The 12247-nt window shown below is 45.6% G+C and overlaps 1 protein-coding gene and 1 pseudogene across 7 annotated transcripts in view; one reads left to right on the top strand and one right to left on the bottom strand.

Moving 5' to 3' along the window:
• Positions 1–12247, top strand: part of LOC138760590 (uncharacterized) — a 33409-nt gene that overhangs the window by 13346 nt on the left and 7816 nt on the right. Inside the window, exon 3 of one of the 7 annotated variants that reach the window (XR_011355726.1) lies at positions 7580–8634. The exons of the other annotated variants lie outside the window; for them this stretch is intronic. The gene's annotated coding sequence lies outside the window, so the exon portion shown is untranslated. Of the gene's footprint in view, positions 1–7579; positions 8635–12247 lie in introns of those variants that run through there. 7 annotated transcript variants of the gene reach the window in all.
• Positions 8084–8196, bottom strand: LOC138762559 (U6 spliceosomal RNA; annotated as a pseudogene).

Genomic DNA, 12247 nt, shown 5'->3' with positions numbered 1-12247 from the left:
ATGGAAACGCTGTTTACATCCGCTACCGCACGGATGGCAGTCTCTTCAATCTGAGGCGCCTGCAAGCTCACCCCAAGACACAAGAGAAACTTGTCCGTGAACTACTCTTTGCAGACGATGCTGCTTTAGTTGCCCATTCAGAGCCAGCTCTTCAGCGCTTGACGTCCTGTTTTGCGGAAACTGCCAAAATGTTTGGCCTGGAAGTCAACCTGAAGAAAACTGAGGTCCTCCATCAGCCAGCTCCCCACCATGACTACCAGCCCCACCACATCTCCATCGGGCACACAAAACTCAAAACGGTCAACCAGTTTACCTATCTCAGCTGCACCATTTCATCAGATGCAAGGATCGACAACAAGATAGACAACAGACTCGCCAAGGCAAATAACGCCTTTGAAAAACTACACAAAAGAGTCTGGAAAAACAACCAACTGAAAAACCTCACAAAGATAAGCGTATACAGAGCCGTTGTCATACCCACACTCCTGTTCGGCTCCGAATCATGGGTCCTCTACCGGCACCACCTACGGCTCCTAGAACGCTTCCACCAGCGTTGTCTCCGCTCCATCCTCAACATCCATTGGAGCGCTTACATCCCTAACGTCGAAGTACTCGAGATGGCAGAGGCCGACAGCTTCGAGTCCACGCTGCTGAAGATCCAGCTGCGCTGGATGGGTCACGTCTCCAGAATGGAGGACCATCGCCTTCCCAAGATCGTGTTATATGGCGAGCTCTCCAGACTTCAACTTGACCTCCACCGTTCCTGCTAATTGCCATTTCTTAATTACATTGAGGTCTTTCATGGCTTGGTTCAGCATCATGCTGAAGAAGATTGAAAAGAGGGTTGGTGCGAGAACGCAGCCTTGCTTCATGCCATTGTTAATGGAGAAGGGTTCAGACAGCTCATTGCTGTATCTGACCCGACCTTGTTGGTTTTCATGCAGTTGGATAACCATGTTGATGAACTTTGGGGGGCATCCGATGCGCTCTAGTATTTGCCAAAGCCCTTTCCTGCTCAGAGCGTCGAAGGCTTTGGTGAGGTCAACAAAGGTGATGTAGAGTCCTTTGTTTTATTCTCTGCATTTTTCTTGGAGCTGTCTGAGGGCAAAGACCAAGTCAGTAGTTCCTCTGTTTGCGCGAAAGCCGCTCTGTGATTCTGGGAGAATATTCTCGGCGACACTAGGTATTATTCTATTTAGGAGAATCCTAGCGAAGATTTTGCCTGCAATGGAAACGCTGTTTACATCCGCTACCGCACGGATGGCAGTCTCTTCAATCTGAGGCGCCTGCAAGCTCACCCCAAGACACAAGAGAAACTTGTCCGTGAACTACTCTTTGCAGACGATGCTGCTTTAGTTGCCCATTCAGAGCCAGCTCTTCAGCGCTTGACGTCCTGTTTTGCGGAAACTGCCAAAATGTTTGGCCTGGAAGTCAACCTGAAGAAAACTGAGGTCCTCCATCAGCCAGTTCCCCACCATGACTACCAGCCCCCCCACATCTCCATCGGGCACACAAAACTCAAAACGGTCAACCAGTTTACCTATCTCAGCTGCACCATTTCATCAGATGCAAGGATCGACAACAAGATAGACAACAGACTCGCCAAGGCAAATAGCGCCTTTGAAAAACTACACAAAAGAGTCTGGAAAAACAACCAACTGAAAAACCTCACAAAGATAAGCGTATACAGAGCCGTTGTCATACCCACACTCCTGTTCGGCTCCGAATCATGGGTCCTCTACCGGCATCACCTACGGCTCCTAAAACGCTTCCACCAGCGTTGTCTCCGCTCCATCCTGAACATTCATTGGAGTGACTTCATCCCTAACATCGAAGTACTCGAGATGGCAGAGGCCGACAGCATCGAGTCCACGCTGCTGAAGATCCAGCTGCGCTGGGTAGGTCACGTCTCCAGAATGGAGGACCATTGCCTTCCCAAGATCATGTTATATGGCGAGCTCTCCACCGGCCACCGTGTCAGAGGTGCACCAAAGAAGAGGTACAAGGATTGCCTAAAAAAATCTCTTGGTGCCTGCCACATTGACCACCGCCAGTGGGCTGATATCGCCTCAAACCGTACATCTTGGCGCCTCACAGTTCGGCGGCCAGCAAACCTCCTTTGAAGAAGACCGCAGAGCCCACCTCACTGACAAAAGACAAAGGAGGAAAAACCCAACACCCAACCCCAACCAACCAATTTTCCCCTGCAACCGCTGCAACTGTGTCTGCCTGTCCCGCATCGGACTTGTCAGCCACAAACGAGCCTGCAGCTGACGTGGACATTTACCCCCTCCATAAATCTTCGTCCGCGAAGCCAAGCCAAAGAGAAGAGAAGAAAATTACATTGAGGAAACAGCCACCTGAAAATGCATTGCTATCTTCTTATAGCCTTCTCTTATAGTGTTCTCTGCTCAAGGCCTGGCCTCAAACATGTGCGCAGGGCCTCCTTGAGGCGCGGGGCCCAATTTGATCAAATTGGTAAAATAGGCTTAAGCCCGGCCCTGAACTTAATTTGACCTAATTTAACCCCCTTCTAGTTCTAAGCACGCATGTATGTAATGTGTATATGTTCAGGAAAGTTCTTTGATTCACAGTTCAATCGCACTTCTCACTCTTCCAAGTTCACCAGTTTTACACAATTCTTAAACTGTGCACAGAATTTATCATTTATGAATCTTCAACAGGCTATGGTGTTTAAAAGTAAATGGTTACTGCTCAGGAAGGTTCTTGTTGGTTTCAGAGAGAAATTTGCTTGTTGGACATGCATAAACTGATTTCCTCCAATCAGTCACTTCAGTGTCTTGTCGAAGAAACACCGAATCACGGGTTTTCCAAATGATAATCTCTTCTTCCAGGTCACCACAGATATCCTCTTGTTTTCCTTATTTCAGGAGAAACACTCTAGCCAGCCATTTCCTCTTGTAAGGACTACAATGGTTTTGAACAGGCTGAACTCAGAACTCACAACGCATCTTCAAAATGAGGTTTTCCAACAAGCTTCCAGCTTGCCATTTTGCAGCCTCAATCGCTACTGTGGAACTGAGTTCTCTCTCTCTCTCTCTCTCTCTCTCTCTCTCTCTCTCTCTCTCTCTCTCTCTCTGAGAAGAATCTTGTTTGTTTTTTTCCTCTCTCTGCTTGTAAAAACCAACCAAGGCTCCAAACCCAATCTTTGAAAGATCTTATCAGTACTTCTGAGCCAGTTCCATTTGCACCTTCTTTTGTTCTTTCCAAAGCAGTTCCATTGTCTTGCAAAATCAACCAGAGCCTCAATGTCTTCCAGCAAAAAGATCTTGCATTTTAAATGAGATGTCTTTTGTGAAGTGTTACCCTTTGTAAAGTGACCTACACTAAATCATCCCCCCCCAACAATCTCTCTCTATTTTAACAACAAATTTACCCATTGTAGCGGACACTAAACCATCCCCCCCCCAACAATCTCTCTCTCTTTTAACAACATATTTACCCATTGTAGCGGCAGCTACTCTGTTACTGAATGATCTCACAACCACACAGGTTGAGTTTAGTGCGCAAAAACTCATTTATTTAGATCTGCCTAGCTGGTCTTATGCTCCCAGCCCGGACCTGGCTGAGAAACACGCTAGGGGCCCTGACATTTCCAGGGCGTCATGTGGGCCGCAGAGTGCGGGCTTCTGAGCCTGGTGACAAGGTTGGGGAGAAAACCCCCGATGACGCCATTTTGGCCGGCTGCCCCACTGCATGCTTGTCCTGCGAGATCAGTTCACCTGCCTAATGGCACGCCGCCACACAGCCCCCACCCCCCCCCACAGAACTGGCAACAATGTCCTTTTTTGCCAGGCGGCCTCGCTTCTTGGGTTGAGCTGCGACCACTGGCTCATTGGGGTTGAGGTGTACTGGCTTTAATCTGTCCACAGTAAACAGTTCCCTCTTACCACCGATGTCCAGTGTGAAGGTGGATCCTGAAAGCTCAATGACTCTGTATGGCCCTTCGTACGGTATTTGAAGGGGTGCTGTGGAAGGGCCTTGCCTGATAAAAACATACATCTTCTCATCAGACTTTTGATCCTGGGCAAGCTGGTCATAGTCTAGGCCGAGTGTCAGCGAGCGTCGGCGACCACATTGTCTTTCCCCGCCTTGTGCCGAATGTCGGTAGTGAACTCCAACACAAAGGACAGGTGACGCTGTTGGCAGGCTGACCAGGGATCTCTAGCCATAGCGAGCACCTGAGTGAGGGATTTGTGGTCAGTAAAAATGGTGAAAGGCCTCCTCCCCTCCAAGAAATAGCGAAAATGATGCACAGCGAGGTACATGCCCAGCAACTCATGGTCGAAAGCACTATACTTGCGCTCTGGCAGACGAAGAAGTTGGCTAAAGAATGCCACTGTCCTTTAACCTGCTGCTCCAGGATGGCACTGACAGTGGTGGCAGAGACATCAACGGAGAGCGCCATATGAAGGACGAGCAGGGTAGCCTTTGCAAGGGCAACTTTCGTGGCTTTGAATGGCCTGTTGGCCTCTCGAGTCCAGGCGTGAGTCCTGTCCTTGGCCACAATGAGGGCAAAGAGCGGCTGCATGATGCGTGCAGTGCCTGGAATGAATCGGTTATAGAAGTTGACCATAACTGTAAACTCTTGTAGCCCCTTGAGGTTGTCCGGGTGTGCAAACTCTCTGATTGCAGTGACCTTCGTAGCAGTTGGTGTAGCTCCTTCGGCCATTATGATATGGCCCAGGAACTGGATGGACTCTTTTCCAAAATAACCTGGCATTTGGCCAGGTTGATCGTTAGGCCGAAGTCGGCCAGTCGGGAGAATAGGGTGCACAGGTGCGACTTGTGTTGTGCCCGGTCTCGGCTGCCGACAAGAATGTTGTCCAGATAAATGAACACGAAATTCAAATCCCTGCCCACTATATCCATGAGGCGCTGGAAGGTCTGGGCAGCATTCTTGAGACCAAAAGGCATGCATAGAAATTTGAACAGGCCAAAGGGGGTGATATTGGTCGTTTTGGTGATGTCCTCGAGGTGCATCGGGATTTGATGATACCCGCGCACCAGGTTGATCTTGGAGAACACCCTCGCATCATGCAGGTTGGCTGTAAAGTCCTGAATGTGAGGGATGGGATAACAGTCAGGTGCTGTCGCGTCGTTAAGTCGTCGATAATCTCCAAAGGGGCGCCAGCCACTGGAGGCTTTTGGGACCAAGTGGAGCAGCGAGGCCCAAGGATTGTTAGAGCATTGAATGATCCCCAGTTCTTGCAGATGCAAGAACTCCTCTTTCACTATCTGGAGCTTATCTGGCGGGAGCCAGCGTGCCTTGGCATGGACCAGCGGGTCTTGGAAGGGGATATAATGAAACACACCGAGGCGTGGTAAGGCGGCGGAGAACTGTGGCTTGAGGAGGGACAGGAACTACGCTGAAACTCGTCCTTGGGAGTGCTGATCGTGGCCATCTGTGGCTGCTCTATGTGGGGGTGTTGAGGGGAACAGATTGGAAGGTACGGGCATCGACAAGTCGCCTACCTCGGGGGTCGACCAGGAGTCCATGGGCAAGGAGGAAGTCGATACCCAGAATGGAAGTTGGGAGGGACAAAACGGTGAACCTCCACGAGAACTTCCGCTGGCCAATCTGGAAGTGGATGGTCTTGTTACCATACGTTCAGATCTCCGTCGAATTGACTGGATAGAGTGGAGGTCCTCGAGGCCAGTTCCAGGACTCGATTGCTGTGGCCGGGATGACGCTGATCTGGGCCCCGGTGTCGACGAGGAAGAGTTGCCCCCTGATTGCATACCACAGGTAGAGAAGGCTGTGTTCTTGGCCAGCTGCCACAGCCATTAACAGTGGCCAGCCTGCTCATTTCCCTGGAACGAGCAGGGCTGACGACACTTCTGATCTTGGCTCCCCAGCACTGGTGGAAGAAGCAGAGGCCTGAAGTGGACGGCTTACTCTGGCTATGCTCTTTGAAGCCCCTGCAGGGGCCGAGTGTTCCTCCGCAGCACTAGAGGAAGGCTTGGCGTGGTCATGGCCAGAACTCATAACTTGCTGGACTGCTGAGCCCTCCGGGAATCATTCAAGCCATCGCTCCTGAGCCTTTTGAGCAACCTTCCTAGGGTTGTCAAAGCTTTCCTGGGATGGTAACAGCCGGATGTCTTCGGGCATATGGTTGAGGAAGATGCACTCAAAGAGTGAGCAGTTGGTGTGATCGCCCATGAGCGCGAGCATCTTGTCCATCAACTCGATTGGAGTTCTGTCTCCCAAGGCGTCGAGGTGCAGCATCCAAGTGGCACACTGGCGCCTGGAGAGGCCGAAGGAGCCAGTGAGCACCCGCTTGATGGTCCCATACTTATATTCTGTGGGTGGGTGATGAATGAGGTGCAGCACTCATTTGGCAGTGGCCTGGTCCAGGGCGGTGACCACATGATAAAACTTGGTCATATCTGATGAAATCTGGTGGAGGTGAAACTGAGCCTCTGTGTGGCTGAACCAGGTCTCAGGCTCCTGAACCCAGAAGTCAGGAAGCTTGATGGCTATAGCGTTGATCGAAGAGTCGTTCATATCGGGTTTAAAGGCGTTTGAACCTGTCAGAGTCACCAATGTAGCGGCGGCTACTCTGCTAACTGAACCAGATGGGTTCAGTTCAGTGAGCAAAAACTGATTTATTGCAGGCTGCCTGGCTGGTCTTATACTCCCAGTCCGGACCTGGCTGAGAACCGCGCCGGGGGCCCTGATATCACCGGGGCGTCACTTGGGATGCAGAGCGTGAGCTACTGAGCCTGGTGCCGAGGTCGGGGAGAAACCCCCGATGATGGCATTTTGGCTGGCTGCCCTGCCGCGTGCATGACATGCGGGGCTGGTTCACCTGCCTTATGACGTGCCGCCACACCGTAACCATAACATTATAACCCGTAACAAAGTATGTTTTATTGTGAAATTTGTCTGCCTTAATTTGGAGACAGATATTTTGCTTATTGGAATCACAGAGAGTATTTTTGTCTGGTCATGAATCTGCATTTCTTGCCTAAATTATGTTATGTCTGTCTCTATACAATGACTTGTTCACATTCATGTAGAATGAGACTGATTCAGCTTTGACATTTTTTTAAGGTTGCATGTTTACCTTGCTTCACTTGCTCTTAAACCTGAGCACAACCTTTTAGAAAAATTGTAATATACCGCACCATTTTTTACTCTATAAATCACCCCATTACTGACAACTAGAGCTTTGGAGTTCTGTGTGTAATTTTGATCTCAGTTAAATTTACAACACTGAATACAAACAATTCAGGTTAAAAGAATAATTTATAATTCAAGTAGCTTACGGTAAAAATTTTATTGCAGACATTCTACATTGAGACTTTCAATTCTGATAAAATTTCTTTAATTATTTCTTTTGTGATGATTGATTTATTAATACCAATGGAACTTGTACTTGTGGAATTAGTCATAAATTAATGTTATAATTTTAAAAATGGGGACTATTTACTTTTGAATTCATAAAATCATAATCTAGGATTTGTTTTGCATTATAAAATCTAGCTTTTCCAAGCAGAATAATAAGTCTGCCTTATTAAGATTTACCACAAAATTTATTATTACAAATGTTAGTTTCCAGATGCCCATCTCCAGGAATCAGAACTGCAGTATATCGAGGAAAAATATCTGCCCGATACACTCTACTGTAGATTGTTCTTTGAAAGACACAATAGATCTTTTGACCGGGAATGGAGAATTTTAAAATAGATTCACTCCAGATTGCTCTCCACTGCTGGAAGTGAACTGTGTCTGTCTGTGGAAAAGAAACTGAACTCTGTTATTGATCATTATTTGGTCTTGTGAAAGAAGAATGACAACATGTTTTTTATTTTTTTTATATAGATCTACAGCATGTTAACAGACACTTTAGGCCCACGAGCTGTGCCGCCCAACTATAGCAATCAATCTACATCCCCTGTACATTTTGAAGGGTGGGAGGAAACTGGAGCATCCGGGGAAAACCTATTCAAGCAGGGAGGAAGTACAAACCCCTTACAGACAGCGCTGGAATCGAATCCCAGTCACTGGCGCTGTTATAGTGCTGCACTAACCACCACACGAAGTGTGTTGTCCTAAAGATATATGGAATGTTTCACGAATTTGCGTGTCATCCTTGCGCAGAGGCCATGCTAATCTTTTCTGTCTCTGTTGGAAAGAGACAAAGTGGACACAGGGTAAATAGAAAAACCTGAATGAGAAATCAGAACAAAATGTATACATTTGCAGGTTGCTCTGGATAAGCAAAAATGGATCTGCATAACCAAACCACAACTACATGGTTTACTTTGGCATAGCTGGAAGGTTGATTGGGGGATATTATTTGTTCTATGTGAGCCAACATTTTGGCTTCTGTTCCCCACAATCCACTGTTAGCTCACCTTGCCCACTTGTGCTGAGGATTTCATCATGAAGGCATGGACCATTTTTGTTCTTTGTAAGCATGTGGCCATTTTAATATGAGGTTGCTTTGCAAGTAGACCAGTTAGACATCTCAAACATAGTTCAATAAAAGTAAGACAGAACCAAATTGCAACATTGAAGAGAGAAGGTTGATACAGAGCAAAGGCAGTGCAATTTTAGGGTTCATTCAGGAGTCTAATAAAAGTGGGAATGAAATTGTTATTGAATCTGGTGGTGCCTGATCTCTCACTTGTGAATCCTGATGGGAGGGTGGTGAAGAGAGTGTGGCTGGGGTGGGATAAATCTTTTAATATGTTGACAACTTTTCCAAGGCAGAGGGACATATAGATGGATCTCATGGAGGGGAGGGGGTGGCTTTTGAAATGGCCTCAATCGCTGATTCCTGTAGTATTGGTAAAATAGTTCCCCTATCACACAGTGATGTGCTTTGATCATCCACTTTCAATGGTGCATTTGTGCAAGTTGAGGGAAACAAGTGACATTGCAAATTTCCATGAGCTTCTGCGGAAAGAGAGGGGCTGGTGCTTTTTTGCCTGATGCATCGATGTAGGTGGACCCAAAATTCCCAGATGTTTACCCCTTGGAATTTAAAGCCGTCTACTATCTTCACTTCAGCACTGTTAATGTTAGCGAGAGAATGAACTTTGTCCCTCTTGTAGAAGTCAATAATGAGCTCTTAGACTTGCTGACTGTGGTAAACCACTGTTGTGCCATGATTGGCTGCTGCTGGCTGGACATGCCTTCTGAGACTGATCCTACCCATAGCCCCTTGCATGTTCCCCTTTCTGTTTGCTTAGATCAGTCAGAGGTTGATGGTAGTTCCCATCTTTAGTTATTAAGTCTGATAATTTCACAATATCAGCCTTTTGTGATTATTGATGGTACATCGCTGACACCAAGTTGCTTGTCCCCCTATCTACCTACTGTACTCCAGTTCATGGTTCGATATCCTACCTCCAACAGTGGTGTCATTCTTGAATTAATAAATGAAGATGGATCTATGTTTGATCATGCAATCATGGGTGTACAGGGAGTCTAGGGGGCTGGGGGCAGAGTGCACATCCATGTGGGTCCCTGGTGTGGAGGATTGTGGAGGAAGTGCTGTCACCAATCCTCACTGATATGCACCCTACAGGACAGGAAGTTGTGGATCCAATTGTAGAGGGTGCTAAGACTCAGTTTGCATTGTTTAGGAATGAGTTTGGTACTATTGTGTTGAAAAATAATCGTTTGACGTGGGTGTTCTCATTGACCAGTTGTTCCAAGGCTGAGTGTAGGGTCAGGGAGATGGCCTGTTTGTGTTATTGCAAACAGGTGTGGGTTGAGCGTGGCTGGAAGACTGAGCCATGACTTCATGATGGTTGGCATTGGACCAAATGGCTAGAAATTGTTTAGGCCCATCACTATATTATTCTTCGACAGGGGAATCAAAATGATTGTGGTCTACTTGAAGCAGGTGATTACTTCTGCCTGTTGAGGAGAGATGTTAAAGATATTCATGAATCTTCCTGATAGATGGTCTCTACAGTCAAGGATACATTCAGGGACTCTGGGACAATTGCTTCCATGGGTTCACTCACTGGTTGGCTACTCTGACATCTGCGCTGGTGACTGTGGTCCGGGTGTGCTCAAGGAGCATGTTCCATGAAGAGGACATATCAGGTTAATGAATCAGAACAAGAGCTGCACCAAAGCTTCTCAACCTTTTTCTTTCCACTCACATACCACCTTAAGTATTCCCTATGCCATAGGTGCTCTGTGATTAGTAAGGGATTACTTAAGGAGGTATGTGGATGGAAAGAAAAAGTTTGAAAACCACTGTTTTAATTGTACCTAATTGACTTGTTATGTGCACAGTTTCATAGCTCCAAAGGAAATGGGTCAATGACAATTTTTCTCAAGCGAAGTATTTCAGTAACAATTGGGTCTAGAGCAGTAGTTTTCAACCATTACTTCCCATTCACATACCACCTTAAGCAATCCCTTCCTAACCACAGATGGCATAGGGATTACTTAAAGTAGTATGTGAGTGGAAAGAAAAAGGTTGAGAACCACTGGTCTAACCATTGCTTCACATAGCTCATTCCACTTGCACACTTTTGATTTTCTTGGATTCATCCACTTTTTGAAATAGACTGACTGGAATTCATTTTCAATGTGAAAACTATTGAAGATTTACCAAGAGCCTTTTTTTTTAAAAATAAAATCCCCTTTCACTGCTGAATCAAATCTTGCTGGTTGGATTTAGAAAGACTATAAAGTCTGGTCCCAAAAAGGAAGCTGATGAATATGTTTGCATCACATCAGTGTGATGGATTAGTGATAGATACTATAGTCTATTGTGAGACAGTAGATGAGGTCCAGGTCACAAAATAACTCTCTTGATCCTACTCCATTCAGTCTTCTCTGATAACTATTCAACAGTCTTTGTGGAGTTTTTGGGTCAATATTTATTGTATTAAGCATTAAAATGGGGCTAGACAAGGATGCCCTTTATCTCCAGCTTTATTTGTCTTAGCAATTGAACCTTTAGCAGAATTAATAAGACCAGATACTAATATCCATTGCTTCTATTACTGAGGTAGGGCAAGATCCAAGTAGCTACGCTATTATTAACATTTCAAAACTTTATTAACTAGGTTGTATCACTTGCCATTTTATACAGCAAAAAGGTTCAATCAGGCAAAAGCCCTTTGGGAAAACACACTAGTTCAGGTCAATGACAACTCTTGACAGACTGGTTACTTTATTTAAGCTAAAAAATAGTAATTGTTGGAAAAGTTACACTGATTGAGCAGCATCCGGCAAAATGAGAGGGCAGCATGGATGGGGTAGTGGTTAGCACAACGCCTTTAGAGCATCAGCGATCAGGACCAAGGTTCTAATCCTGCACTGTCTGTAAGGAGGTTGCATGTTCTCCCTGTATCTGTGTGGGTTTTCCCTGGGGACTCTGGTTTCCAACCACCTTTCAAAATGTACTGGGGATTGTAGGTTAATTGGGTATAAATTGAGTGGCATGGGCTCGTGGGTCAAAATAGCTTGTTACCATGCTGTACTTTTTTAAAAATTTTTTTAAATATTTTTTTAAATGACTTGAATGAGTAGTCCAAACAGAACAGGTTTGATTATTTTAATGTAAAGATTAATTAGCAATGTTTAATGATATAAAGTTACCGTTTTGATGGCATATAAGACCCCCATTTTTTCCCCAAAAAACCATCCCGGGTCCTATAAGCCAAGGTGACATTTTGGAGCTCCCATTTTGGGCACTGTAGCTTTCATCTGCAAGATGGTGACTGGAGGAAAGCGCTCAAGATGTACTATTGCATACAATCTAAAAGTTATAATGTATGCTAAGGAGCACGGTAATCGAAAGCCAGCTAAAGCAAGAAAAACTGCTAGAGGTTGTTAAAAGGGGTAAATGTAACCTTCATTGTCCAGCCCTATATTGGCCACAACTTGAGGAGTTTAAAAAAAAACTGGGTGCTAAATGAAAGAGAATCAGGGAAATGCATTTCTACTAAGATGATAATGCATTAGAATGGAATTATGGATTTAAGATGTTAGAAAAATTTGGGTTTGGATCAACATCTGTTAATTGGGTCAAAATTTTATATGAAAACCCTTCTGCTAAGGTTGTAACTAATGGGCAAATTTCTTCAGCTTTTCCTTTGACTAGATCGACTAGACAAGGATCCCCTTTATCTCCAGCTTTATTTGTCTTAGCAAATGAACCTTTAGCAGAATTAATAAGACCAGATACTAATATTAAGGGAATAAAGTTCAGTAGAGAGGAATATAAGATTGTTATTTGCTGAT

Source organism: Narcine bancroftii, chromosome 4 (genome assembly GCF_036971445.1).
Source record: "Narcine bancroftii isolate sNarBan1 chromosome 4, sNarBan1.hap1, whole genome shotgun sequence".
NCBI lineage: Eukaryota > Metazoa > Chordata > Chondrichthyes > Torpediniformes > Narcinidae > Narcine > Narcine bancroftii.
This window is presented reverse-complemented; position numbering and strand designations above follow the sequence as displayed.